Below are 27,328 nucleotides of genomic sequence, written 5' to 3' on the forward strand. Positions count from 1 at the left end.
GTAGCGGTCGCGCGGTTCCGGACTATAGCCCCTAGAACCGCTCGGCCACCACGGCCGGCAGAGGGGATTTAAATTTCGACATTCTGATGGCCATATCAGCAATGTGACACTGGCACCTTGAGGCTTGGGTGTGAACGTCACTCTGATTTTTGAACTGCCGTTTGAGGTACTAGAATCGATGGTTATTGAATCGTTGCAAACATATAGGACGGTACTCGTAGACCTAAACGCGGGACGAGTTTTAGCATCGGTCCCGTGCTAAACAGCGCCCGACTGGAGAATGTCGAGCTATTTTGGTTTACGATGGCTAGCTACTGAATAGGCTACATCTACATCTACATGATTACTCTGCAATTCACATTTAAGTGCTTGGCAGAGGGTTCATCGAACCACAATCATACTATCTCTCTACCATTCCACTCCCGAACAGCGCGCGGGAAAAACGAACACTTAAACCTTTCTGTTCAAGCTCTCATTTCTCTTATTTCATTTTTATGGTCATTCCTACCTGTGTAGGTTGGGCTCAACAAAATATTTTCGCATACGAAAGAGAAAGTTGGTGACTGTAATTTCGTAGATAGATCTCTCCGTGACGAAAAACGTCTTTGCCCTAATGACTTCCATCCCAACTCGCGTATCATATCTGCCACACTCTTTCCCCTATTACGTGATAATACAAAACGAGCTGCCCTTTTTTGCACCCTTTCGATGTCCTCCGTCAATCCCAGCTGGTAAGGATCCCACACCACGCAGCAATATTCCAACAGAGGACGAACGAGTGTAGTGTAAGCTATCTCTTTAGCGGACTTGTTGCATCTTCTAAGTGTCCTGCCAATGAAACGCAACCTTTCGCGCGTCTACCCCACATTATTTTCTATGTGGTCTTTCCAACTGAAGTTGTTCGTAATTTTTACACCCAGGTACTTAGTTGAATTGACAGCCTTGCGAATTGTACTATTTATCGAGTAATCGAATTCCAACGGATTTCTTTTGGAACTCATGTGGATCACCTCACACTTTTCGCTATTTAGCGTCAACTGCCACCTGCCACACCATACAGCAATCTTTTCTAAATCGCTTTGCAACTGATACTGGTCTTCGGATGACCTTACTAGACGGTAAATTACAGCATCATCTGCGAACAACCTAAGAGAACTGCTCAGTTTGTCACCAAGGTAATTTAAATAGATCAGGTACAGCAGAGGTCCCAGGACGTTTCCCTCTGGAACACCTGACCTCACTTCCATTTTACTCGATGATTTCCCGTCTATTACTACGAACTTTGACCTTCCTGACAGGAAATAACGAATCCATTCGCACAACTGAGACGATACCCCAAAGGTCCGCAGCTTGATTAGAAGTCGCTTGTGAGGAACGGTGTCAAAAGCTTTCCGGAAATCTAGAAATACGGAATCAACTTGAGATCCCCTGTCGATAGCGGCCATTACTTCGTGCGAATAAAGAGCTAGCTGCGTTGCGCAAGAACGATGTTTTCTGAAACCATGCTGATTACGTATCAATAGATCGTTCCCTTCGAGGTGATTCATATTGTTTGAATACAATATATGCTCCAAAACCCTACTGCAAACCGACGTCAATGATAGACATGCTACATAATTTCTGAAAGATACAAAGCAATTTACGTTTGGCAACGCATATGCCAGATCCAAGACTTTTGAAATAGAGCGTTTCTTGAAGGATGAATGATCGTTTACCTGCTGCAGACGTCATTGGGGCACATCTATCCACTGTGAACATAACCACTGATTAGTTCTGACTGTGGCAGAGTAGAACATATTCGCTCGGAGTGCGTGCAAGCCGCATCATGATGCAACTGCCACGTGGAGAAGCTTACAGCGTCAAGCTGCCACGCAACTGACGTGATTGTGGCCCGCTGGTAGGTATTACTTAGTTCGGTGTGCGCCACGGATATGTTGGTGCAACAGCGAACCGAGTTAGCAGACCAGGGAGGTGACGGAGAGGTCGCCCTCCTCGCTTAGCCTCACAAGCAGTACGCGCCTTGGAACTGGAGGTCGAGAGGGTGACAGAAGAACGCCCGTTGAACAACGTGGGTCACCACCTGCACAGGACGGGGCGCGAAGACAACGCTCGCGGACCTGTCCCAAGGAACACCCCCATAGTTCGGGCCAGACGTCGTCCCCTAGCCTAAGGACACGGAAGATCTTCGAGCCGAAGAGACATCTGATACAGATCTCGTGCCTTCAGAGGACCTCGAAAGGATTCCTTCGGATGGTGACTGGGTATCATGCCTTTCAGACGGTCCCTCTTCATTGGCAAACGTTGACCCGTTTGCCTATAGAGAAATCAGTGACAGCCTCCCAGATATCACATGTAAACGCAGAAGAGGGCGTTCTTGGAAGTTATGAACAATGTCTACAACTACATCCATACTCCCCGAGTCACCTGGCGGTGTGTGGTGGAGGGTACCCTGAGTACCTCTATCGGTTCTCCCTTCTATTCCAGTCTGGGATTGTTCGTGGGAAGAAAGATTGTCGGTATGCCTCTGTGTGGGCTCTGATCTCTCTGATTTCATCCTCATGGTCTCTTCGAGAGATATACGTAGGTGGGACCAATATACTGCTTGACTCCTCGGTGAAGGTATGTTCTCGGAACTTCAACAAAAGCCCGTACCGAGCTACTGAGCGTCTCCCCTGCAGAGGCTTCCACTGGAGGTTATCTATCATCTCCGTAACGCTTTCGCGATTACTATATGATCCTGTAACGAAGCGCGCTGTTCTCCGTTGGATCTTCTCTATCTGTTCTATCAACCCTATCTGGTACGGATCCCACACTGGTGAGTAATATTCAGGCAGTGGGCGAACAAGTGTACTGTAACCTACCTCCTTTGATTTCGGACTGCATTTCCTTAGGATTCTTCCAATGAATCTCAGGCTGGCATCTGCTTTACTGACGATCAACTACATATGATCATTCCATTTTAAATCACTCCTAATGCCTACTCCCAGATAATTTACGGAATTAACTGCTTCCAGTTGCTGACCTGCAATATTGTAGCTAAATGATAAAGAATCTTTCTTTCGATGTTTTCGCAGCACATTACACTTGTCTACATTGAGATTCAATTGCCATTCCCCGCACCATGCGTCAATTCGTTGCAGATCCTCCTGCACTTCAGCACAATTTTCCAGTGTTACAACCTCTCAATATACCACAGCATCATTCGCTGCGTTCTGCTATCTAGGAACTCTTCAATCCAACCACACAATTGGCCCGATACTCCATATGCTCTTCCTTTGTTCATTAAACGATTGTGGGGAACTGTATCGAACGCCTTGCGGAAGTCAAGAAACACGGCATCCACCTGGGAACCCGTGTCTATCTCGTGGGCAAATAGCGCGGCCTGGGTTTCACACGACCGTCTTTTTCGAAACCCATCCTGATTCCTACAGAGTAGATTTCTAGTCTCCAGAAAAGTCATTATACTCGAACATAATACGTGTTCAAAAATTCTGCAACTGATCGACGTTAGAGATATACATCTATAGTTTTGCACATCTGTTCGACGTGATTGAGTAGAGCAAGTCGAAGAGATACCGGAGCTTCCACCGCCACCTGATGACGGGTCACTTACAGGACGCACACCACAGAACAAAAACAGTGGAGTGAAGCCTTTTGACGGGGAACACTCTGCGCACAATAGTGGACTGTCGCCTTTTGGAGCTAACAATAACATGACACCAGCTGACGACGACAGTGAACCAAGCATATAAGGTGGCAACAGTGAACCTCTTATGAAGATGCACCTTTTCCAGGATGTGATCTACTCCACTAATATGCAATGCTGCCCTCACAGACTTGCATAGTTATAAAACTTGCCTAGCGCCGACTCCGCACTTTGGACGTGGCACGGCGATCTTGGTCTGGGAAGGGGTTTCCTTGTGTGAACTTGATTATCTTCGTTCAGTCCGGGGTTTGACGATGACTGAATGGCATTCGTATCGTCAACTTCTAAGCACCCTCCAGATCTGACAGTCGACGGGCGAGTACGCAGTTCTACTCGGAAGAGATTGCGCCCCTATTCCGTGGCAAATGTGCTCACATCTTGCCAGGAGGGAATTTTAATTGTGTTCTCACGCCGAAGGATCAAAACCCTGAATTTTAACTCCTCCTATAACTGTGCTCGATCTGCCGAGGCATGACACTAAGAGACGTGTGGGAAAAGATCCATGGGCAGCATGAGGTCTACACCTTTTTTACTAGGCACTCGGCGAGCATAATGTATCGGATTTATATGTTTGATGGCCTACAGGATCATACGCTAACAGCTGAATGTTGGCCCACTGTTTTGAGAGGTTACCTTGCAGATTTATGCACATTAACATTCCCATGAGAGCAGGTCTGGCGAAGCCGTTGTTCATGGAAACTTAAATTCATTCTTATTTTTGGATCCTGAAAGTCACCTGTGGATCATAGAAACATGGCAGATATGCACTCACCATCTCCCGGTGCACTGCACAGCGCAAAACCGGCGTTACGAAGGGCTCTTATAAATTACGGAAAGGAAAAGTGGGACATGGTGCTTCGTGATCTGTCCTTCAGGACTCCATCGCCAGGGCGTCAAGCAGAAGTCCATAGCATTCAGGCGTGCATTTGATCGATCATGAGATTTTGATTGGAGGAACTTTCGATCTGTGCTAGGTGTTTGGACAACGTCGATGGAGAACATACTTCCATGCATCATGTCAAGAGGACACACACGTAATCGCCAGTCACTGATCACAGTGTTGCATCACGCAGATGATCGTCGCTTGAAGTCACAACAAGACATTTCTGATGGGTTTCTGGAGAATTACCATCTTCTTTTCGCCAGAACGCTGACGGACGATCATGTGGAAGAAGACATGTTGTGATAGATGCATCATACAGAGGTGAATAGTTAGGATGCAGTGGTGTTACTGAAACTCCTAACGGGATGTGACATAAGGATGGCACTCATGTTGGGGGCGGTGCATAAATCCTCTGGGGCAGATGGGTTGACAATCGAATTTTATCGCGAATTCGCGGATCTAAGGACGTTCCAAATGGTTCAAATGGCTCTAAGCACTATGGGACTTAACATCTGAGGTCATCAGTCCCCTAGACTTAGAAATACTTAACGACATCACACATACACATGCCCGAGGTAGGATTCGAACGTGCGACCGTAGCAGCCACGCGCGGTTCCAGACTGAAGCGCCTAGAACCGCTCGGCCACAGAGGCCAGCTAAGGGTGTTCCAATTAGCGTTGATGTATAGTTAGCTATTGTGCGCTGACACCGACGTACCATCGCAATTATGGCGAGAATGCCTGTACGAATAACAAAATCAGCAGAGTGTGCCAGGGCCGATCAATTTCTACCGCTCACGATGTTGACTATAAAGTCTTTGCACGAATGTTGCTGGCAAGCCTCAAGACTGTAATATCCAAGACATCACCCTCCAGACTAGGCTTTTCTAGATGTTTGGAGCAACATCCACTCTATCCTAGGTGAACACCGTGACATGTGCAAATGTGTGTAAAGTCTTATGGGACTTAACTGCTAAGGTGATCAGTCCCTAAGCTTACACACTACTTAACCTAAATTATCCTAAGGGCAAACAAACACGCACACACACACACACACACACACACACACACACACACACACGCCCGAGGGAGGACTCGAACCTCCGCCGGGATCAGACGCACAGTCCATGACTGCAGAGCCTCAGACCGCTCGGCTAATAGGGCGCGGCGTGTCATTGCCCTGATGGAAGTACGTCACATGCACGCAGCGTTCATATCAGTGGATTTTGATCGTGTCTCTGACAGGATCAACCATGAATTCCTTGACTCGACGATGTGGCACAAGAGGCCCATACGCAGCTCATGCGTCTCCTCTGTAATGCTCCTTCGACGGCGAGGGTCAGTGGCAAGGAGGTAGGTACGATTCCGGTTTACAGCTCAGTTACGCAAAGACGTCTTCTGTTGATGGTGTTCTTTGCAATAATGCTTGAACCATTCATACAGACTCTTCGAAGAACTCTTACAAGCGTCCAATGCCGTGCGAGTTCCTTCATGTATTGCACGTATGCAGATGACTTCATGAAACTCGCACAACCAAAGAACGAAGTACGTCAGGTGGTTGCCCTTCTTCCTACATACTGCGTGGCAGCTGGTAAAGGGTCATCATTAATAAAACCGATATTATACACATAGGACGGGGCTGGACACTTTGCACAGTCCGTTTACGACTATGGACATCACGTGACGCATAGGGGTTTTGTTCACCCGATCGTTACGGAAATCATTGCCAAAAAACACGACCTGCGACAAAGGGGAGTATATACCAGAGCTCATCTTGCCTCACGACTGCCTCATCTCACTCCAAGGGCACCAGTGGCGACAAGAGTATGTCAGAGGGAGAGAAAATCAGTCCTACGGGCAGGGACTGGCCAAAATCTTGGGAAACCGGTGATCGACAGCATGTGGGCCTGTCCAGCCCCGTTGTTACAGATAGTCTCACTAAGTACCTCTGCAATTACGAAGTGGATGCTGTACTGCTTGTGAAACGGTGGCTTCCAGCAGTTGTAACGCCGCCTCCATGCGGTTCCCCTGGGTACAGGGCTGAAGTCGCTCTTCATTTGTTAGGCTCGTTTTCCCCATTAGGGGGATAGTTTTTCCTAACTGTTTCCCTTTGTGATGGTAGAGCCGGATAGCGGATACGAGGCGTGGACTTGAAGGTAGGATGAGCGAAAGCTCGGGGATCCCTGATGATGGTCCACCTCTGGCAATAGGAAAGGCAAATCAGAAGTGCCATATATGACACTGCCACTCCTTGCACAGGTATTGCCAGTCCATGTGGCATTGCTGAAAGAGTAATAGTGGTATTTGTATGTAAGCCAAAGGATGCTGTTTAAGGTCAAATACGAAACTAATCTTTTGAAACCTGGTTAGTAGGTACTCAGAGAGCGCACAGGATAAGATTATGATTGTGGATGGGCCGTAAACAGTTACTGTGAGTTGCACAATCAAACACACAACTTTATTTTTCTAAGAACCACTTATTTACACATTGCTTTAAGGATCACACTTAAATAATACATCTGAAGGCCTAGTTAAAGAAAACTTGAGATGCTTTCTGGGCTGAAGGCCCAAAACCACACCAAAAACAAGAACTGCTGAAGGCCTGTCTTAGAAATCAAGAGCAATAAAAATAGAAAGTAAATATTTGAAAACAATTAGTGGCTGAAGGCCTACACTACACGTCTGAAGGAAAACTATACTTAAAACACATTAATAAACAATTTTCCTAACCAAGAAATTTCTTTTAAACTTACAACAGAACGGCGAAAAGCCTAATTAAAGAAATATTAACTTATTGTGTAGCTGAAGGCCACAAACAAATTTGAAACAACGGCTGAAGGAGTGAACAACAAGTCAGACTAATAATTTAAAATAAATCCCTTCCTTCCTATAAGAAAATTTTCCTTTAAAGAATACACACGGTGAAGGCCTTATTAAAGGGACTCCACGTAAATCCTCGGCTGAAGGCCACACGTAACACATCGAACAACTAACGAATTAGGGCCTGGATTACAAACAAGTTCAGATAGAACAAATTTAAAAAAGAATTATTAAAATCAATCATCAAAATTTTAATTTAACGCAGCTGAAGGGCTTTATGTAAAATTTAAAAAAATGAGTTAATACACAGCCGAAGGCCTCACACAATACTTCAAACGAAAATGAAAATCACAATTTAAAACAAACAGAACAAGTGGTCCTCAGAAGTGTTCTAAGGGCCGGCCTGAGAAGGTAGCTCAAACGTAAGGTGAGGTGAGACAGGCAGCCAGGAGTTGAAGTTAAATAATCGGAAGGCAACTCAAACTAGGAACGGCCCAAGGACCAACCAACAATTTAACCAATTTTCTTTCGTCCGACGAACGGCACAACGATGGAAAATAGCGCCCGAGGACGAGGATACGAAGAGCACTACGTCTTCAGAAATGGTGTCTAAAAACAGCCAAGGGAACAATAACCACTCTAAGTAAAATATGAACCAAACAACTTAAAGGCTCTCGAATTACACGCCATGCCAGACAGCATCAACACGACGAGGAAAGGCACGCTGCCGGAAAACTACGTTGACGAACAGGGTAGGTAACTGAGGAGATCATGGCCACAGGGCAGAAAATGCCGCTGGTGCACTTCACTGGCAAGTAACAGTCAATTTAATAAAGAAACACAATATAGGAAGACGGCTGCAAGATTTCACCGACTCCAACATATCATATGTTGCTGCTAGCCTGAACAGCCCAGGGAGCAACAACCTGCAAATGAATGAAGAGATGTCACAATAGTTGAGGTTTCATAACAGGTTAGCTGATCACTCAACTTCAGCGTCTAGGTTCGGTGGGCAAAGAACGTTGTCGGTCTCACAGCTGGCGCCTCACGATCCGACAGCACGTGCACACTGCCAGTGGTCCCAGACTGGGCACGGAGACTTCCTCACTGCTCCCTCCCAACAGACTAACTACCACACACACCACCACCACTCGGAAATACTATCGGTCATACCAAAGATAGTACGACAGTACTAGTATCGATAAGCGCTGCTGCTGCCACTCAAGGAGGCAAGCCAGCAACTTCTTTACGCCAGAAGGTAAGGAAGAAACAAGAAACCACTCGATGTGACAGAATGCCAAAGAACAAACGGCATGAACGCGAGCCGAACACGGCTCACTTTTCCACGCAATTCTGGAGGACTCTCGCTCTATACGTTCTTTAAGCCGTTGGTGGCAGTGGGCACTAATTGCCTTCTTTTTCCCGCGGCGCACAGTTCGTTTTAGATTTTAGTTACATCCCGTTACAAATATATTCCACGAGGACCGCCAACACCTGTGCGATACATCGATACTTACGGCGTCATCATGGCAGCAATATTTTCCAACTTAATTGCTCAACGAGAGATTGCCGACAGATATGGCTAGCTGTCCACATGCCTCTACTCGAATGGTGGCGATATTGTCTTGGTACATATGTATCAACCGCAAGGCAGTCACCCGCCACGGCTGTACAACTTTCACATAGTTGATCCCCCACTCTGCATTGTTTTTGGAATGCTAGACACCGACAAACATTGCAGTGCAGTGAGGCGAAAGAGGTTTAGTGGCTGACGCAACACATCGTGGGACTCCTTCAACACACTCCAAGATCACGGCAGATGCTTTATTCTTCCCAGATGCCGTCTTCTCCCCTCCACAGAAATGTTGGCAATCCGCTGGTTTGTAGGACACACATCGCATTGTGTGCTGACGCAGACCATAATATCGGACATGGGTTATTGGTTCTCTCTATTAAAAGAACAAGTGATGAGCCGACGTCACTCAAAATACAAAACATACTCTGCAAACCTTCTGGTCAGCATGTTTCAAGACCCCCTGACGGTGGGAAGTCCCAGTTCTGCGCAGTTCCATTCCCCCACCCCTAAGCGGAGTCACGAGGATGTCACTTCGACCCTACATATCTTTTATTTTATCCATACTGGATCAGAGGTCGTGGTTGTGAATGTCAATGTTAAAAAATATATCGGCTCAACCACTTGTTTATACTGTAAAACACGAATTTTCACGCGTTTCGGATGTCAAGCTTCCATCATCAGAATAATAAAAAGTAAAAGAAACTGTTAAAACTCGCTAAAATTGAACATGCACCAGGCACAATAAAATTGATAATAAAATTAATACATCGTGCTTACTTCCCTTGTTGCAGTCGTGTCATCCAAGGTGCATCTCCATATAGTCGTCAAAATATAAAAACTCAAAAATGGTGTCGCCTATGGTGTTCAACATCTAACCACATGACTCTCTCCTCTACCGTCGTAGACCGCCCGTGCGTCTTCGTTGATACCACACACCACGTAGCCAAACACGACACTGAAACGCGAGTGAGCTCACGCGCACGTAACCAAGGAAGTCACAGAGATGCCCATACAAACAGATAACGTATACATGTTCCAAGGACCTTATGAAATGATGGTATCCTGCCAATTACTAAAAATGTAGCTACTTAACGAAAGCAGTGAAATGTTTGAAAAAGTTATTTGTATCACCAGTTAGCTGTTCATTCAGTGTGTTCTGAATATCCACGCTATGTATCGTAATTTCCAGCTGTTCTAGTAGATCCAGCTTTTTGCCTTTGTCCTGTCTATGTAAAATAACGAGATCCTGATCTATTCCCAACATGGGGTGTCCCGTTTCCCAAATATGCGTGGCTACAGCTGACTTTACGAAATTATTAAGCCGGTAAGCATTGCTATGTTCTTTGTAACGTAATTTAAAGGACCTACCAGTTTGGCCTACATGCCTTGAACATGTTACACTGAATTTTACAGACCCCAGCTCTCTCATATTTATCGCGTTCCTGCTGTAAATTATTTCTTAGTTTAAATCGCAGCCATGGACATCTCTGTGACTTCCTTGTTTACTTGCGAGTGAGCTCACTCGCGTTGCAGTGTCGTGTTTGGCTACATGGTGTGTGGTATCAACGAAGACGCACGGGCGGTCTACGACGGTAGAGGAGAGAGCCATGTGGTTAAATGTTGAACACCATAGGCGACACAATTTTAGAGTTTTTATATTTTGACGACTATATGGAGATGCACCTTGGATGACACGACTGCAACAAGGGAAATAAGCACGATGTATTAATTTTATTATCAATTTTATTGTGCCTGGTGCATGTTCCATTTCAGCGAGTTTTAACAGTTTCTTTTACTTTATATTATTCTGATGATGGAAACTTGACTTCCGAGACGCGTCAATCTTAGTGTTTTACACTATAAACAAGTGGTTGAGCCGATATATTCTTTAACACTTAGGTTTCTTTCTTTTCTTCTAATGTGGCTGGGGGCTATTTCCAGGGTTCACACATTGCGTCCTTCCTGAAGTGGACGATGGATTATATCAATTGACACTCCACTCCACAAGGAGGGATTGCTTTTTTCTTCCCTGGGATAAAAAATTAAATAAAGATACAATATTTCCTTGTCGCTGCCTCTCCCTTATCCTGTTAGGAGACGAGGACCCGAGGATAGGCCTCCAAGCACGACCGCCTACCCACCCTGGCTCCCTACTTAAAGAAAAAAATAGCCGTGTGTCTTAGCACGCCACTCCTGGGATTCGAGCAGGTGCGCTGGCCCAGGGTCGAATCTGCTTGGGGACTTAACAATGAGGGCCGACGTGTCGACCAAGCTGCACCTGGTTTTTAGATAGTTTTCGTACATCCAACTCGGCGGGTACATGGCTGGTACACAAGTTCCATCTCATTTACACAATTTTCAAACGTTTAGAAAATGTTCCTACACTTTCATATGGACAACACTACATCCAGATAGTTTGCCGTGCTCATCTTCCTCCCTGGGGATAACGTGGTGGTGGCGGAAAGAACATCCGGCCATCCTTTTTTCCGTTGAAGTTACCGTGAGAGGAATGGATTATCTGGATAGGTTGCAATGCTACCTCTTTCCTCAGTTAAATGTGATCGTGAAAAGCTTATTTGGCAACAAGATGGGACCCTTTGCATTATAGCGATTGAAAGTCGGAACCTCTGATCGTTGGATTGATGGTAATGGTCAAAACAAAAGAGGTCTTTTCCGGTGACCTCCGCGTCCACTTATCCTTACACCACGAAAATTTTTCCTTAGCAACCTTATAAAATATCGTGTCTAAGTTCCACTACTGCCTAATTATTTGCTAGAATAGCTCTATTGAGGAGGATATTGCTTCCATTACTCCAGACTTGTTAAACGAAGTGTGGGAGGAATTGGATTTTAGCTTGGATGTTTACCAAATAATTAAAGGTGCACATACTGAACATTCGAAAGAAAACCTAATTTAGTCTACCTACAATTTGATGTATGATTTGTTGTAAATAGTCTAAATTAAACTGATGTAATGTGCCGATTAAATCCGGGACATTCTTTTATGAAGTCTGTATAAAACAGATTACATAAAGAGTCACTTTCCCTCACTCAGCGAACACAGTGAGACATAAAATCATTAATACTGTAACAAGCATCGTCCAGCGCATATATGTATATGTAAATAAATCTGGGCAATACAGAGGGCAAAGAAAAATGCCACACTTGCCGGGCGGCAAGCGATTCCTCATCCCAGTTCAAGAAAAACGTGTGTCTAGCAAAACCTAGTCCCACCAATAGTTTTAAGAGAAATGCGATTTAAGAAACGAGGCTATTGCAACGCAGAAACTGCAGACTCACCGACGATCAAGTCGCGTTTACGCCGGACTTTTTTTTTTTCAATTAAAGCCTCATATTGTATCCGATTTACACCTCCACAATGCGGTAGCTTGTGTATTTCTTTTTGTTACTGTTACTTTTATTTGAACATTAAGGCATAAAGAGGACTTCTTACAGCTGTAAAAGATCACTTTGTTTGTCCGTGACACAAATAAAGCCAATAGAAAATAATAGTGGATAAGGTAACACCGTCTGTACGCAAAAAAAAAAGGTAAGCTAGAGTAGCTTTCACATCGTCTGACGCACAACAATTTTACTCTGTAGCGCTGACGTACACAGAGCTGATGCGTACACGTACGAGCAACGTTCACTTCGGAGCTGCTCAAAGCGAACACCGTGCATTTGCGAACATTTCGCCAACCCGCTGGATCATATTGCTCGACCCTACAGAACACGTCTGCATTCACCATTGTGGAAGCGGCATACAAGCGAGCTTTAGGTCGTTTACACCCATGGTTTGAATACTATAAACTTGTTCCTTTAAGTGCCACTCAAATAAAAATCTAGTGGATTAAGGTCCGTGGAACGTGGAGGCAAGAACATTGAACCTCTACGATCAATCCATTTCCCTGGAAATGCTTAATTTTAATAACTACGCACATTCATTCCAAAGTGTGGCAGTTCACTGTCATGCTGAAACATAGTTCTCGCCGAACAGCTAGTGGAACATTTTCTAATGTGTTAGTCAAAGAATATCAAAGAAACTTACGATATAGGGGCGCATTAAACATGTCCGGCAATATTAACGGCCCAAAAGAATTCTTCCCACGATTCTAGCCCACAGCTTTAGGCAAAACGTGCCTGGAAGTCACAACCACGGGTTACACGTGGGTTGTGTTCTGACTAATAATGGCTGCTGTGGAGGTTGAAAATACTTTCAAGAGTGAAGCGAGATTCGTAAGTGCTTATCACGTTAAATGTAAAACGTTCGTTGTCTTTCACTTGGTACAAAAGTCGTTCACAAAACTGCACTCGTCGAATGTGGTTATCGGGCAGCTGGTGTTGAGCTAATTTGAAATGATATGGATTCAGTTCTTTACGGTGCATCACTTTACCAAGCAGTCTTTGAAATATCTGGAGCTGTTATGTAATATCTCGGGTACTTCCCCGAGGTGACTGGTGAACGACTTCAGCAGTGAAGTTTTTTCTTGGTGGATTACGCCTAGTCCTGGGACAACCGCTGTTCATTACTTGTGGACGAAGATTACCGGTTCAACGAAGGCGTTGCTCCAGGCGACGAAAATATTCTTATTGGGATGGTGCCTTTGAGGTTACCGTGCAGCATACGCACGAGCACCCGGAGAAGCTTGGTTCTCGGACTCGTCCAGCACCAAAAGCATATCGACGCATTCATCAGTCGTGTACTCCACTGGGAAACTGCCCTACATGAACTTGATAGGACCACTTTTTATACCTGGGATCCGCAGTCATGTAGAGCTTTATAAAAGACATCATATTTACGCCAGTGTTACAGTCACTGGCGTAAATATGACGTCTTTTACATTTTTGATAGGATCAGTTATGGTTGTGCACTGCGCACTTAGAAGACAGACACACGAAGTTTAATGGATGTCACTGTCAAGTGACAGGTTACTGCCATGTGAGAAAATGATGCCCTGCTTAAAAACGACAAGTACTAGGGATTGAACACCTAATAGATAAAAGAACTTGACAACGATTCGAACCATCGCTTCATGGTGGACGAGGGTTTGATGTTGCAACAGTCTACCCCGTGAGCTACAACAGCAAGTGTGATAATGTGTGGTGGTAAACGTTCCTCTGGAATGCGCAGCACGATGTGGCAGTGTTGCCAACCCCTTGTTCTTATACATATAGTTTTCGAAGTGCACCTAACCTCATTTTGCTAGATAAACTTACGTCTTGTATCGCATGCCGACATCCAAGTGCGGCATTTCTTCTTTGCCCCGTATATGCCATACTACGATGTTTCATCTCTTACTTGTCATGTTATTATGGTGTTGATGCCTATGTGCAAGTTGTGTACAACAAAGGCAACATGCAGCGATTAATTCGTACGGGTCTCAGCAATGTGATCACTGAACGAGATGACTGCCATATCATTTAGGTGACCATGGCGCATTATGCAGCATCGCCTGTACCTATTGAGGATGTCCCAACTAAATCTGTCTCCTCATATATTTCCGAAATGAAACAAAACCTATTAGACAGGAATGCTCCTGCCATGGGCTCACACAGTGGGCAGGAATATATAATCTACGAAAGTGAACAAACACCACTTCCAATAAAAAGTGTTTTTTTCACGCCATATCTATTTTTTTCTACAGAAATGAGAACTAGAGGTACAGTTACTGATGGCAGACTTGATTTCACTTTTTAACTGCTCCATGTGAACACATTTACCAGTCAGTTGTACACATCAAAAGTAACATTGGCAATTACTGCACAAGCAGCTCTGTCCATGACCATGCAACAAGAGATAGACTCAACTTACATTTACCAAGAAAAAATAAACATAAAACTCAAAACAGCATTTTCTACCAAGGAATAAAACTGTACAATAAATTACCAAAAGAGATTAAAGAAATTTCAAAAATACACTTATTTAAGAAGTCAGCTAAAAAGTACCTGTTATGCAAAACATTTTATACATTGAAGGATTACTTAGATAAAGCAGAGTAGGGGTTTGATAAAAAAAATGTTATACAAACAAATAATAATAATAATGATGATTATAAAACATCCAATATTCCACATAACACCTTCACTTTATTATTTTTCTTCTTTTTTCCTTTCTAGAGACACTCTCCCCTCAAGCTATGCATAGCACAATACCAACACCTCTTCCTCTTTCTGAGCTCAACATCTCACTCATTATGAAGGGATGCTGACTCAGTTTTTCAGGATAGCAAATGGGAACTTGCAGTACAGAAAATGGCCCAAGGATCACCTGTGTGTGTGTATGTGTATGTGTGTGTGTGTGTGTGTGTGTGTGTGTGTGTGTGTATGTGTATGTAGTGAGTGAAGTGTTATGAAACAATGTGTGTATAGTGTGTGCAGTGACTGATAGTGAAATATGAGTGAATAGTGTGGCATTACATTATTTAATGAGTTATTTGTAAATAAATTATTGTATACCAGGAGTAAAATCTAATGATTGTCTCTAGAAGTCTGTAAATATATGTGTATACGAATTAGCTTATTGTAAATTGATCTAAGCTTGTAAATACTTTGACATGTCCTATATCCTTGTAAAAAGAGATCTACGGATGAATAAAACTACTACTACTACTACTACTACTACTACTACATAAACCTCATACGTCCCGAAATATTACACTGTAAGCGATGGCAACGGCGGTGCAGTTTTTTGCCGGAATACGCAGGGCAAGAGTTGCTGCATTGTCCTACAGCCTCCTGTCGGAGGTTCGCACAATGGGCAGGAATGCACTAGCTTTGAAATTTAAAAAGAACATCACTTTCGACACAAAGTTGTGTTTATTTAAATTAAACATGTACGTTTTTTCTTGTTTTTTCTACAGAAATGAAACATAGAGGTACAGTTTAGTGATAAGAGGTGGGTGTACTGTCCTAAACAGAATTATTAGTGACGCACGGCCCAAAATTCACCCTTGGTCTAAGGGCTGTCTGCCTTCGGCAGTGCAATAGTGCGGACGTGTGCATATGTTCCGCGCGCGGTATAATACTTGCCTGTGTTAGTGTATATATATCGGCCGTTACATGCTAGCCGGGGAACTAGCAACACCACATGGCAAACCAATATCGTAAAGCAACGCTACGATTCACCTTTTGCTCCGACTCTGCACAACCCAAAGCACTCGATGTGGAACGGTTCTTAGGGGACTGGGTAAAGATACCAGCATCGGACACTTTAGGCATACATTTTCCCATCATCAACACCACAACGTGAAAATTATCAACGATGCCACGTGAGACAAGCTCATCAGCGAGGCAAGCCAAGGACTCCGTTTCTGCCACGCAGGTGGCAATGTACGCATTATGGCCGTCGATCACGTGGGTATGGGCTCCAAACAATCAGACTTTGCGAGATACCTGCCGAAGCTGTGACAACCCCTACAGCATGGACCACGTAACCGAGAAATGGGCACAATACAAGTCATATATCCTACACAGCCATACTTTCCGTTGTCGGGCATATGCTGACAACCTCCTGCATCTAGCATGTACAACTACTGAAATATATATCTCCGTCCCACGGATCCTACAGTATAGCAGAACCTCGGGTATTATCATAAATGTGGCCAAATCAGCGCTTATAAACATCAGTCAAGGTGCACTGCTGTTGTCCACAATTGACAAACTCCGATGTCTGTGTATCACATTTACCGGACATACCAATCATTCGGCAGTGCATGCTTCCTGCCTTTTGCTTCAGATGATACAAACCCAAATCCGCCGCAGCCTCCACCACAGGCTGAATCCAATCTAGCGAATGGCCTACGTCAATACCTACATTTCGCCAAACCTGGTACACATTGCTTAAATCTTCCATCTGGGAATGGTCCTAAAATGACAATTCCAGGAAACCTTTGGGTACTTTGTGTCAGTAGCAACCATCTTTTAAGGTCCGCTACAACACCTTTACCATCCACACTTCAGCAGGAGGACTCTGTCTCGTCCATTTTAGGTCGAAGAAAATTGCTTTATACTTAACTAGTACGATAAGGTGATGGTGCGGGCCTTCCACATCCTTCACGTGCAGCCTCTTGGAGGTTCTCATGCTGGCCTCTTCTGTCTCGCTGATCAATGTGGCCTGCATTGCCCCAGCATTTTCCCACACGTCGAATACCTTGCGGTCGTGAATTTTCCTGCTGACGTATTTCACCTACCGCAAGTCGAACTCAGGTATGTACATGATGCCCTTTCGATCACGTGCGTGTTCCTGACGAAATAATTTTATAAGTTGTTTTCACGACACACGCCCTGTAATATGTTGAAGAACCTCTGCGCAGGTATATTTTGGACAACAGGGTGGAAGAACATCCCTTCCTTACAAATGATGCTCGAGCTCTGTGGTATCTCGTCACGAGTGGTAAATATGCGACGAACCAGCGATTTTACCATATTGGACTGGCCGAGTCACCATTATGTACTCGCTTTCACAGCGAGGATACTGATGAGCATCGTCTCACACGTCCGTCGACGCTCGATATATGGCACGTTGTGAAACGGATACTGTATTTTACCACCGTGCCCCGCCAACGACTGTCGGCCCACAGTTCCTTTTTCTTCCAGAGGACGTACATTTTCCAGTTACCCAAACACTATGCTATAACAATTGAAAAGCCTGAAGATTGCAAACCTCTTCAGCGACAGGGCGCAGTCATAAGTCACCCTTTGGTACCATATTTTAGGGGCTCACACATCACGCTGCACTTCATCGACCACCGTGCTACCGCCATCAATTTACTAATTACTTACACAGTGTAACTTGTAGCCCCCGTCCCCCCACCTCCCGCCTCAGTTGGAGGGTACCCGACATTCAACGTGCCTGACGCCTCACGACCCCCTTTTTCTGAGCGGTACGGTGTGACAGCACAGCACTGGCTAGTGACGGGAAACGCACTCGGAGAAGTGTGCGCTACATCTTCCAACCTTTCTTTCTTTGTTTTCTCCTTTATTCCTCCGTTCTTGTTTCTGTTTCCTGTCATGTCACCTACGTTTGCCGGCCTTGAGCTTTTACGGGCAACTACATACGGATTTAATAAGTAATGTGCACGGTTCCCGGCGTGTACTGCTAGTTCTTACCACTCAATTAAAAGTTTACATTAATACCACCACGTGGTAACAAACTGCAGCAGACTTTTATCCCCGTTCGCTTGGCATCAATCCCTCTAGGCAGCAGCTCTCTCCACATACATGCCAATTCATTCACTCATTCACTATATTGTAACATTACGTCGGACATCTGTATATGTTACAGTTATACTGATAAAAACCTTACTCTGTGGTATTCTGAATGAGGTATAATAAATTAAGTTTTAGATTTTATCGTACAGTAATCCATTTGAGGCGCTGACAATAATAAAGCACACCGTCGATTGTGAGCCTGTAGTATTTATTCATGCTTCTGACATCAGTTGATATTATGGTGGGTCATGTTTATCTGTACTGTAGGCCCACACTGTGTGTATACCTGAACTTTACAGTCTCATTGGTTTCTCTGATATTCATTTAAATATGGGGTCGAAGGCGGAGTGCTTTTGGCCCTTATGGCTCTCAGCGAATCATTTGTATTCTAATCACGTGACTTGTTAGATACTGCTAATTGAACTGAATAGTTTACGCAAACGGCAGTTTGTGTTTGGAGTTGGTTGTTCACTGTGCAGGAATCGGCTTTCCTCTGCAGTGTCAACTTTAACTTTGTTGAACGTGTATCAAGCACTAACAGAAAATAAAATTACCAAGAAAAGTTAGCGGCAAAGGAAGTAGAGCCTTCTAGACCAAATCCGTTGCCTGAGAAATGACGAAATCAAATACGCGTGGCTACAAGCAAGCATTGAACAAAGTGTACAACAAGCATAAGTTGTTGTGTGGGTGCAACGTACGAATGGCCGATTTTCAGCCGGGAAGTTAATTCGTTAACTAATACATGAATTAGGGATGTAGTACACTTTTCCGAAAAAAGCACGGAAAGTCCCACTTACACAAAAACGAGAAACGAAGAGAAGCGAAAGCTGAAACATTTCTTCCTTCTTGCCGTAAACTGTAATTAGTTATGTACAAAACGAAAAAACGCCACAAAAACAGTTCTTCCTTTTCCAGACAAGTTATGCATACTACTATTATTATTATTGACAGCGGCTGAAGATGTATAAATATGTTGATAAACATAACTGTTATGCAAAAGATCCTCTTAATTTCACACTCTCATATTGATCTGAATTTAAAAATTTGTTAACACCCAGAATGTATACTTACGAGTCGGCACTCCTTGTATGGTCGATCCCAGCCGAAATTAATTTCAGAAAGAGATGAACAAGGTCACTAAACTCCCAACTCCATCATCGCAATAATGCATTCTCCGACGTTGATGAGGAGCTCCATCCTGACGTCGGGAGTAGTGGAACCCAAGGCTCAATGCTGTTCGACTGCATGTAATGGACGAAGACTTGCGTTTTGCCTTCAGCATACAAGTGGACGATATTAAGTACTGTGATGTAATTTGGTTGTGTTGTTGTGGTCTTCAGTTCTGAGACTGATTTGATGCAGCTCTCCATGCAATCCATCCTGTGCAAGCTTCTTCATCTCCCAGTACCTACTGCAGCCTACATCCTTCTGAATCTGCTGCCCTCCAGTTCTAAATTGGTGATCCCTCTATGTCTCAGAACATGTCCTACCAACCGATCCCTTCTTCTAGTCAAGTTGTGCCACACACTCCTCTTCTCTCCAATTCTATTCAATACCTCCTCATTAGTTATGTGATCTAATCTTCAGCATTCTTCTGCAGCACCACATTTCGAAAGCTTCAATTCTCTTCTTGTCCAAACTATTTATCGTCCACGTTTCACTTCCATACATGGCTACACTCCATACAAATACTTTCAGAAACGACTTCCTGACATTTAAATCTATACTCGATGTTAACAAATTTCTCTTCTTCAGAAACGCTTTCCTTGCCATTGCCGGTCTTCATTTTATATCCTCTCTACTTCGACCATCATCAGTTATTTTGCTCCCCAAATAGCAAAACTCCTTTACTACTTCAAGTGTCCCATTTCCTAATCTATATCCCACGGCATCACCCGATTTAATTCGACTACATTCCATTATCCTCGTTTTGCTTTTGTTGATGTTCATCTTAAATCCTCCTTTCAAGACACTGTCCATTCCGTTCAACTGCTCTTCCAAGTCCTTTGCTGTCTCTGACAGAATTACAATGTCATCGGCGAACCTCAAAGTTTTTATTTCTTCTCCATGGATTTTAATACCTACTCCAAATTTTTCTTTTCTTTCCTTTACTGCTTGCTCAATATACAGATTGAATAACATCGGGGATAGACTACAACCCTGTCTCACTCCCTTCCCAGCCACTGCTTCCCTTTCGTGTCCCTCGACTGCCATCTGATTTCTGTACAAATTGTAAATAGCCTTTCGCTCTCTGTACTTTACCCCTGCCACCTTCAGAATTTGAAAGAGAGTATTCCATTCAACATTGTCAAAAGCTTTCTCTAAGTCTACAAATGCTAGAAACGTAGGTTTGCCTTTCCTTAATCTTCCTTCTAAGATAATTCGTAGGGTCAGTATTGCCTCAGTATTGTGATTTGGTAGACTTGCTTAATTTTTCTTTCACTCCGTCCCATCTTAAATGTTTTAAATGTCAACAATACGAAAGCTTTATCTGCTCTATGCACGCAGTATTCCGCCGTACCAACACAAACGTAGCGTTCGTATGTCACAAGCTCTAAGTTAAGTAGTATACCCCACATAACATAGCATTGGTCAGGTTACCACAGGTGGAAGGAGACTTCACAAAAACGTCTGCAAGAACTTCCTTATTACTGAATTCTTGTCTTATCTGGAGCGCTCACTGATGAGTATTGCACTCTACGTATCGAACTGTAAATCGAAATAGCGTGCCTGCCTCGCCCGCCACAGCTTATTGTAGTCTGATGTCAAGGGCGGATCACAGCTCACAACAAAGAATTAGTCTCATTTCTGTCTTACATAATTGACTATAAGCATATTTATAGTTCTGTTTGTCATTCCCAGTAGAAGATCGTTTTCCGTAGTTCCAGTGGGGAACAGTTACCTTACGAAAACAGTGATATCACCGTTTTCTAATAGACATGCCTTGCGTGACTTCAGGTACCTGCTTATGTTATACTTACTAATTTCTGAACATAACACGGATACCTAGAAAACTTTACTACAGTTCTTAATTTCACAGGAGAAGACTTCCTTACGGAAACAGACAAAGAACTCTAAATATCACTTATTGTACTTCAGTAAACAACACAAAGTAAAGCATTCGGGCAACTGAAGTTTGCTCTGAGGGCTATAGTGCTTTACTCGGCATTTTCGTGACGCTACTGACATATGTACACATATACAAAATATTTCCAGAAAGAAGCACGAAGAGTGCGTTAAAGCACCGACTTCGAACGCGGGGAGATTGGCCGGCCTCATATCGAGTTCGTCTAACGGATTAAACACGGGTTTGCGCTTCGGGGTAACCGGGATGATGTTTTTAGGCGGATTTTTTAGATCCACCGCGGTAAATACGAGGCTGGATCCCACGTTCCACGTCAGATAAACGATGCGCTAAGACTGAAAGATGATACTGCATTTGATCACGTGAAGAGCCGCAGACCGAAGGGACACTCAGATTCCTCGTAGACGGAGTAGCGAGCGGCGCGAGAGCTGTCAGTAGCTTTAAAATCCTTTCGAAGAGGTGATGCCACAGTAATAATAGCCTTTATACCCAATACTAGAGAAGCACCACACCAGTCCTGAACTGGCAGTGGATGGATAAAGGAACAGCAAAGGGAAGTAGCGAGAACAAACTACACCACTGGCCATTAAAATTCCTACACCTAGAAGAAATGCAGATGATAAACGGGTATTCATTGGACAAATATATTATACTAGACTGACATGTGAATAAATTTTCAAGCAATTTGGATGCAGAGATACTGAGAAATCAGTACCCAGAACAACCACCTCTGGCCGTAATAACGGCCTTGATACGCCTGGGCATTGAGTCAAACAGGTACAGCTGCCCATGCAGCTTCAGCACGATACCACAGTTCATCAAGAGTAGTGACTAGCGTATTGTGACGAGCCAGTTGCACGGCCAGCGTTGACCAGATGTTTTCAATTGGTGAGAGATCTGGAGAATGTGCTGGCCAGGGCAGCAGTCGAACATTTTCTGTATCCAGAAAGGCCCGTACAGGATCTGCAACATGCGGTCGTGCATTATCCTGCTGAAATGTAGGCTTTCGCAGGGATCGAATGAAGGATAGAGCCTCGGGTCGTAGCACATCTGACATGTAACGTCCACTGTTCAAAGCGCCGTCAATGTGAACAATATGTGACCGAGACATGTAACCAATGCCACCCCGTACCATCACGCCGGGTGATACGCCACTACTGCGATGACGAATACACCCTTCAAATGTGCGTTCACCGCGATGTCGCCAAACATGGATGCGACCATCATGATGCTGTAAACAGAACCTAGATTCATCCGAAAAAATGACGTTCTGCCATTCGTGCACCCAGGTTCGACGTTGGGTACACCACCGCAGGCCCTCCTGTCTGTGATGCAGCGTCAAGGGTAACTGCAGCCATGGTCTCCGAGCTGATAGTCCATGATGCTGAAAACGTCGTCGAACCGCTCGTGCAGATGGTTGTTATCTTGCAAACGTCTCCATCTGTTGACTCAAGGATCGAGACGTGGCTGCACGATCCGTTACAGCCATGCGGATAAGATGCCTGTCATCTCGACTGCTAGTGATACGAGGCCGTTGGGATCCAGAACGGCGTTCCGTATTACCTTCCTGAACCCACCGATTCCATATTCTGCTAACAGTCATTGGATCTCGATCAACGCGAGCAGCAATGTCGCGAAACGATAAACCGCAATCGCGATAGGCTACAATCCGACTTTTATCAAAGTCGGAAACGTGATGGTACGCATTTCTACTCCTTACACGAAGCACCACACAACGTTTCACCAGGCAACGCTGGTCAACTGCTCTTTGTGTATTAGAAATCGGTTGGAAACTTTCCTCATGTCAGCACGTTGTAGGTGTCGCCACCGGCGCCAACCTTGTATGAATGCTCTGAAAAGCTAATCATTTGCAAATCACAGCATCTTCTTCCTGTCGGTTTAATTTCACGTCTGTAGCACGTCATCTTCTTGGTGTAGCAATTTTAATGGCCAGTAGTGTATTCCCATGATAAAAACATAGCAATGAACGTTAAGGAAAAGTGCAATTCTACGAGCGACCGTGGGCAGGACATGGAAACGTCTGATTTATTATCCTACACTTCCTCGATAAGCCAGACAAACAAATTTGTCTAACGATAATACGCACTTAATGAACTTCTAATACTGAAAACACAATTACCAACTCTTTTCATGTACACCTCATTTAATACGATATGAAATAACTGCTGAAATCCATTTCATGTCAGCCATAGTAGTCAATCTTGGAAAAACCATCACCGTGAAATGAGCAGAAAAATTCACAATAAATTCTTTCTTCTCAGTAGCGATTGTTCGTCAACACACAATTTGAAGCATAATGTTATGTTCAGCGCTTCCCATACGGTAGCTACTGAAAGACAGTCGTTGTTATTTTAAAGTGACAAAACTGTATATCTGTGGGAGCAAACTTATAATGTACGAGTAACTTTGAATTTTGTTGCTTTTTGGTGCGCATAGCGTCGTAATGAAGTTTCTCCATGTAATACACACTTGTATACGTGTATACACAAATTTCAAAGACGACAGTACAAGTTTCAAAGAACGTTGCAAGTTGAATGTATGTGTATTCAAAAACGATACACAACTACGTGGGAAGGAGAAATCGACTAGTTAAGTGCACTGTTTATTCATTAGAAGCGTTGCGAAAATTGGAATAAAATTTTTATTCTTTGCTGTTTTACAACTGTTCCTTCTGATTGTGATAGAGATAAGTAAATGTTGTGAAACATATGTGGAAAATCTTAAACATAGCTGTGGAACAGCAACTGTATCAATCTGAAGAGGCTGAAAAATCAGCCAACCAGTTGCAAATGATAGTTTGTTAACCCTTGACCTAGGTTTCGATATTTGCAAAAATATCTTCTTTAGAAGTAATGGGCCTTGTTACATCACAAGATGGTACATTAGATTAGATAAAGCCTTGCGGCTCTTGTCATATACAAAATTGACAAAACAAGAATCATCCCATTATCTAAAGCATTTCCTTCATCTTTCTTCTAAAATAAGTCGTAAGGTCAGTATTGCCTCACGTGTTCTAACATTTCTACGGAATCCAAACTGATCTTCCCCGAGGTCCGCTTCCACCAGTCTTTCCATTTTCTGTAAAGAATTCGGGTTAGTATTTTTCAGCTGTGACTTATTAAACTGCTAGTTCGGTAATTTCCACATGTGCCAACACCTGCTTTCTTTGGTATTGGAATTATTATATTCTTCTTGAAGTCTGAGGGTATTTCGCCTGTCTCATACATCTCGCTCACCACATGGTAGAGTTTTGTAAGGACTGGCTCTCCCAAGGCCGTCAGTAGTTCTAATGGAATGTTGTCTACTCCCGGGGCCTTGTTTCGACTCAGGTCTTTCAGTGCTGTGTATGTGGTACTACACGCACGACAAGTATCCCATACCTTTGCGAGCATGTCTGAAGTGGATGCATTCACTGCTGTTGCTATGCGACATAGAAGTTCACCTAAAGTTATTGGAAGGGGAATAGAGATCAGTGTCTTATATAGATCGGCACAAAAAAGACGTAGCATGAGGTGGGGAGAACTTGGAAAGAGCGGTACAATTCGGGATCCGGTACAATTCGGCTGACTACAGCCGACCGCAGAGTCTTTCGGGGGGTGCACTGCCGTAAATCATGTAACATAGTTGTAGCCGGACTGCACCCCTTGAAACCGAGAACGAGAAACGTCACTTGCTGCTGTGTTACTAGTGAACGTGTGAGCGAGCAATAAAGCTACTCAGCTGCAGCGTAAAGGCCCTTACCATCAACGATATGACCCTTCGATTTACAATTACTGCCAATTTCACTATAAATTCCGAACGTGAGTTAAAATCTACCAAAAATTTCTATATTTATTTATACAAGGACTATTCAGAAAGTAAGGCCCGATGGTGTGCGAAATGGAAACTACAGTGAAAATTCGATAAAGCTTCGCACAGAGGTGTTGGGCATTACCGCTGATATGCTCGGCGATCGCGTCACGTCTCTCTTTTCAGTTCTGCGCACGTAGTGAGCATGTAAAGATGCTTAGAACAATAATCTCTCCCGCCAAGTATGAGGGCGTGGTGTGGGATTTCGCCTGATGTCATGCAGCCCACATAACATAGCTGCCATGCGTTTTACTTCTGCATGACAATTCTCGGCCGCACTCTGCAGCGTTTCCGATGGGAAGTGTTTGATCACCCACAATAGAGCCTGTAATTGACTCTCCCTGAGTTTCGTCCTTGCTCATAAGAACCGCTGGCTATGAAGACAATCTTCTGGCACAGACAGCGTACTTTAGAGCAGCATACAGAATTGGCAGGAAGCACAGACAGTTGCCTTCTATGACAAGTGCATTGGAAAGTTGGTACAACGTTACGACAGATGTCTAAATCGGAGGGCAACTGTGTAGAGAAGTAGCTAGAAGGTGTAGCTAACTGTTACTACTATTATATTTTTTATTTTCACATTGGTTTCCATTTTGCGACCGATCGGACCTTACTTTCCGAATAGGCCTCGTATAAAAGATATGGTCTTAAAATTCGGATAAATTTTTTTGAAACGTTCTGTACACTGAATTTAATATGACAACAGTGTGTTTGACAATGTTAAGTATTTTATGTCGAGGCAATTCCGGAAATTGCTGAGCATAACATGTCTTACTACCTTTTAAATCCATCTTTTAGTACGAGCCTGACGGAAAAAATCAGGATTTTGAGCTCTTATGTAGACTTATAGGTAGTCTCACTCCTGTCGTACCACTCGTAAAAGAAACTGAGAAAAGCATACACATGTACTCTCTGGCTGTGAAGCTTATATGTAGGAGAAACTGTGCTGAATGTCCCCGACACAGATCCTCTACGACCTCATTCCTTTCCCCCATCTGCTCCTGTTCCTCGTACATATCCGCATACTCTACACCTCTATCCCCCTCACCCCCCGGTTGCTCCTCTCCTCTCCAACCCCCACCCTCTGCCACGCCTTCACTGTTTCTTCCCACCTACCCTCTCTCTGCCTCCCTTATCTCCTCGGAGTCCTTTTGCATTTTCCTTCCTCTGCCTTTCCCCGTTCCCTCTCGTGTCTACCCTGCTCCCCCGTTCTGAGTCCTCTCCCTTCGTCCCCCCCCCCCCTCCGCCTTTCGTTTCTTCCTCTCCTGCCCCTTTTTTCTTCCCCCCTCCTCTGTGCAGGTCCCCCTTCCCATCTGCTCTTGCCTGTGGAGTGTCATCTTCGTGCCATCCTTTTAGTGCAGTGTTCCTAGTGATTAAGTGTTGTGCGTCTTTTCTGAAGTGCTGCGAACGGACATCATGCTGTCGCAGGGTGTGATTTTTTTTTAAATATCTCTTGCGAACAGAATCCAGACTGTCGCTGTGTTTTTGGTCTGTCTACTTTTTCCCTGTCTGTTTCCTTCGTATTTTATTATCATCGCCCACCATTAGTTTTATGTTTTAACTTTCCACAATTTTCCGCCGATTTACATTTTACATCTCCGTTTTATCTCCTGTTGTTATTGTTTCTTAACTTCTCATGTTCAAAAAATTCTGTAGGCTGAAGATCGGCGTACTAAGCTGCTGCCAGCCCGCCCCCCTTTCGGGGGGAATCGAAATCCAATAAAGGAATAAAAAAGGGCTGAATGTCAAACGTGCCTTTATGCCTTGAGTTCTGTTCAACCCTTGTAGGAGTTGCCATTACGCAGACGCACGCGCCCGCTGTGTGGGAAGAGCCGCCTCCTCCTGCCAGCGCTGTGTGCTGGCGCCAGTCTGGGCAGTGCAAGCAGCGGCCGTGGCCGCGACCTCGCGCCAGCGCCGTGCCCAGTTATTTGCGTCCCGGCCACCTGTTCCGTTCCCGGCCGCTCGCCGGACCCTGACCGACTGCCGGGTCGCGTCGCAGCTGCCCGGCGGGTTGCTTCCTCCGGTGCCAGCTCATGCGAACGTAACGGGGGCGGCACGCCCAGGGTGCGTTTCGGGCGAAGAGATTAGATCTCGTACTGCAGGTCACGTTTGCAGATATGTTACAGTCCACTATGAGGCTCGTCGTGTTTCTACGAATGCCGAATCATCATAGTTGAAC

Source organism: Schistocerca gregaria, chromosome 4 (genome assembly GCF_023897955.1).
Source record: "Schistocerca gregaria isolate iqSchGreg1 chromosome 4, iqSchGreg1.2, whole genome shotgun sequence".
Taxonomy (NCBI): Eukaryota; Metazoa; Arthropoda; class Insecta; order Orthoptera; family Acrididae; genus Schistocerca; species Schistocerca gregaria.